Consider the following 4,747-nt stretch of genomic DNA (forward strand, 5'->3'; position numbering starts at 1 on the left):
TGGAATATGATTCCATTGTATAGATGGACCACAGTTTACTCCTTCACCTTCAGGACTTCTTGGATGCTTGCAGGCTGTGGTGGGCATTCATTTGCAGGTGTCTAGGTGAACAAGTCTTTGTCTCATCTGAGCAATCACACAGGGCTCTGGTTGATGGATCATAGAGTAAAACTGTTTTGCACTTTGTAATAAATTGTCAAACTGTCTTCCGCTGTGGCAGTTTTGTGAGCTTCCTGCCAGCAGTGGGGTGTTCCTGTCATTGGGCACACTCTCCAACTTTGGACATAGGTTCTGGCAGGTGCCTAGTGGTCACCCCTCCTGGTCCTGATTTGCCTTTCCCTGGTGGCTGTGACACTGAGCATCTTCCACTGCTTAGTTGCTGTCTGCTTATCTTTGGAGAAATACTTGTTCAGATCTCTGACCATTTCTTTCTTTCTTTCTTTCTTTTTTTTTCTTGAAATTTTTGTTTTAATGGGTCTCAAAATTCTGTGACAGATTTTTGTTCAAGTTGTTTCTATTAAAAAGTTCTGATTTAAAAAATTAATAACTTAAAACTGCCATACACAAAAACCAAATGATCCACAAAACATTCTCCTTTCCTTCTGAAGGTTTTACAATGCATTGTTATCATTAACCAGTCTTTTACTACTAAACTTAAATGGTCAATTGAGACAAACAGTTCTGAGACTGTTCTTCCACCACTGATTAAGACTAGGGTAGCAGGTGTTAGGGGTAACATTCATTAGCCTTCTGAGTCTTCTGGGCAGACTTGGTGACCTTGCCAGCTCCAGCAGCCTTCTTGTCCACCGCTTTGATGACACCCATCGCAACTGTCTGCCTCACATCACAAATAGCAAAATGACCCAGAGGAGGATAGTCAGAGAAGCTCTCAACACATATGGGCTTTTCTGGAACCATGTCAATGATGGCAGCATCACCAGATTTCAAGAATTTAGGACCATCTTCCAGGTTTTACCAGAACCACTATCAGTCTCTTTTTTCAGCTCAGCAAACTCTCAAGCAATGTGAGCTGTGTGACAATTCAGTACAGGGGCATAGCCAGCACTGATTTGGCCTGGATGGTTCAGGATAATCACCTGAGCGGAGAAACCAGCTGCTTCCACTGCTGGGTCACTTTTGCAGTCACCAGCAACACTGCCACAATGAATATCTTTGACGGACACGTTCTTGACATTGAAACCAGTCTCCAGCTTCACTCAGAGCTTCATGGTGCATTTCAACAGACTCTTCTTCGGTTGTGACATTGGCTGGAGCAAAGGTGACCACCATGCCAGGCTTAAGAACACCAGTCTCCACTCGGCCCACAGGGACAGTACCAATTCCACCAATTCTGTAGACATCCTGGAAGGGCAGGTGCAAAGGCTTGTCAGTTGGACGACCTGGTGGCAGGATGCAATCTAAAGCTTCAAGCGATATGGTTCCACTGGCACTGCCATCTTTATGGATGACTCTCCATCTCTTGAACCAGGGCATATTAACACTTGGCTCCAACATGTTGTCACCTTTCCAACCAGAAATTGGCACAAATGCTACTGTGTCAGAGTTGTAGACAATTTTCTTAATGTAGGTGCTGATTTCTTTAACGAATTCCTCATATCTATTCTGACCATAGGGTGGCTCAAAGGAATCCATTTTGTTAACACCAACAATTAGTTGTTTCACACCCAGTGTGTAAGCCAGAAGGGCATGCTCATGGGTCTGCCCATTCTTGGGCAAATTCACCAATACCAGCAGCAACAATCAGGACAGCACAGTCAGCTTGAGATGAGCCTGTGATCATGTTTTTGATAAAGTCTCTGTGTCCTGGGGCATCAATGATAGTCACATAATACTTGCTGGTCTCAAATTTCCACAGGAAGATGTCAATGGTGATACCACGCTCATGCTCAACTTTCAGTTTATCCAAGACCCAGGCATACTTAAAGGAGCCTTTTCCCATCTCATCAGCTTCCTTTGCAAAATTTTCAATGGTTCTTTTGTCAATCCCACCACATTTGTAGATCAGATGGCCAGTAATGGTGGACTTGCCTGAATCTACATTTCTGATGATGACAACATTGATGTGAGTTTTTCCCTTTCCCATTTTGGCTTTGATTTCTCAACACTTGTGTTCTGGTGGCAAACCCATTGGAAAAAGCCTCTGACCATTTCTTAATTAGGTTGTTTTCATGTTGGTGAGTTTTAGAGTTCCTTGCATGTTGAATATCCAGGTCTTTTATTGGACATGTTTTAAAATTTTTTTTTTAATTTAAAAAATTTTAAAATTTGTTCTAATTAGTTATACATGACAATAGAATGCATGTTGACACATTATACCCAAATGGAGCATAATTTCTCATTTCTCTGGCTGTACATGATGCAGTTATACCAGTAGTGTAATCATACATATATATATATGATAATAAGGACCATCTCATTTGGCTATCCTTTCCACTCTCACACCTCCTCCCCTCCCAACACCCTCCTTTGCCCAAACCAAAGTTCCTTCATTCTTCCCTACCACCCCTTCACCCCTGCCCCACTAATGGATCAGCATCCACTTATCAGAGAAAATATTTGACCTTTGGTTTTTTTGAGTTTGGCTTATTTCATTTAGTATGATATTCTCCAGTTCCATACATTTACCTGCAAATGTCATAATTTCATTCTTCTTTAAGGCATTTTGTGTGTGTGTGTGTGTGTGTGTGTGTGTGTACATACTACATTTTCTTTATCCATTCATCGGTTGAAGGGCATCTAGTTGGTTCCATAGTTTAGCTATTGTGAACTGAGCTGCTATAAACATTGATGTGGCTACATCACTGTAGTATGCTGATTTTAAGTCCTCTGGGTATAAATCTAGGAGTGGGATAGCTGGTTCAAATGGTGGTTCCATTTCAAGTTTTCTGAGGAATCTCCATACTGCTTCCCATGGTGGTTGCACCAATTTGCAGTCCCACCAGCCATGTATGAGTGTACCTTTTCCCCCTCATCCTTGTTAACACTTATTATTGCTTGTATTCTTGATAATTGCCATTCTGACTGGTGTGAGATGAAATCTTAGAGTAGTTTTGATTTGCAGTTCTCTAATTGCTAGAGGTGATGAACATTTTTTTATATGTTTGTTGATCGATTGTATTTCTTCTTCTGTGAATTGTCTGTTCAGTTCCTTAGCCCATTTATTGGTTGGGATATTTGTTTTGTTGGTGTTAAGTGTTTTGAGTTCTTTATAGATTCTGGAGATTAGTTCTAGATCTGAGGTGCATGTGATAAAGATTTTCTCCCATTTTGTAGTCTCTCTCTTCACATGATTGATTGTTTTCTTGCTAAGAAGAAGTTTTTAGTTTGAATCCATCCCATTTATTGAGTCTTGATTTTACTTCTTGTGCTTTAGGAGTCTTGTTGAGGAAGTCAGGTCCTAAGCTGACATGATGAAGATTTGGGTCTACTTTTCTTTTATTAGGTGCAGGGTCTCTGTTCTAGTGCCTAAGTCTTTGATCTACTTTGAGTTGATTTTTGTGCAGGGTGAGAGATAGGGGTTTAATTTCATTTTGTTTCATATGCATTTCCAGTTTTCCCAACACCATTTGCTGAATAGGCTATCTTTTCTAAAATGTGTGTTTTTGGTGCCCTTGTCTATTATGAGATAATTGTATTTACGTGGGTTTGTCTCTGTGTCTTGTATTCTGTGCCATTAGTCTACATGACTGTTTTGGTGCCAATATCATGCCATTTCTGTTACTATTGCTCTGTAGTATAGTTTAAGATCTGTAGTATAGTTTAAGTTCTGGTAGTGTGATGCCTCCTGCTTCACTCTTCTTGCTAAAAATTTCCTTGGCTATTCTGGGTCTCTTATTTTTCCAAATGAATTTCATGATTGCTTTTTCTATTTCTATGAAGAATGTCATTGGGATTTTAATAGTAATTGCATTGAACATGTATAACACTTTTGGTAGTAAGGCCATTTTGACAATGTTAACTCTGCCTATCCAAGAGCATGGGAGATCTTTCCGTCTTCTAAGGTCTTTTCAATTTCTTTCTTTAGTGTTTGTAGTTTTCATTGTAGAGGTCTTTCACCTCTTTTGTTAGATTGATTTTCAAGTATTTTATTTATTTTTTGAGGCTATTGTGAATGGGGTAGTTTTCCTAATTTCTCTTGCAGTGGATTTGTTGCTTATGTATAGAAATGCATTTGATTTATGGGTATTGATGTTATATCCTACTACTTTGCAAAATTCATTTATTAGGTCTAGAATGTTTCTGTTAGAATTTTTTGGATCTTCTAAATATATTGAGTTCTTCTTTCCATTCTTATTCCTTTCATTTCTTTTGTCTGTCTGATTGCTCTGGTTAGAGTTTCAAGTACTATGTTGAATAAAAGTGGGGAAAGAGGGCATTCCTGACTTGTTTCAGTTTTTGGAGGGAATACTTTCAATTTTTCTCCAGTTAGAATGATGTTGACCTTTTGCTCAGCATAGATAGCTTTTACAATGTTGAAGTACATTCCTACTATCCCTAGTTTTTCTAGTGTTTTGAACATGAAGAGGTGCTGTATTTTGTCAAATGCTTTTCCTGCATCTATTGAGAAAATCATATGATTCTTGTCATTAAGTCTATTGATGTGATGTGTTACATTTATTGATTTCCATATGTTGAACCAACCTTGCATTCCAGGGATGAACCCCACTTGAACCACTTTTTAATATGTTTTTAAATATGTTTTTGTATTTGATTTGCCAGAATTTTA

At 38.9% G+C, this 4,747-nt stretch overlaps 1 pseudogene; it reads right to left on the reverse strand.

The window, feature by feature from the left end:
• Positions 1-1,016: 1,016 nt before the first annotated feature.
• LOC124983608 (elongation factor 1-alpha 1-like) lies at positions 1,017-2,104 on the reverse strand (annotated as a pseudogene).
• Positions 2,105-4,747: the final 2,643 nt, after the last annotated feature.

The sequence above is a fragment of the Sciurus carolinensis genome, chromosome 4 (assembly GCF_902686445.1).
Source record: "Sciurus carolinensis chromosome 4, mSciCar1.2, whole genome shotgun sequence".
Classification (NCBI taxonomy): Eukaryota; Metazoa; Chordata; class Mammalia; order Rodentia; family Sciuridae; genus Sciurus; species Sciurus carolinensis.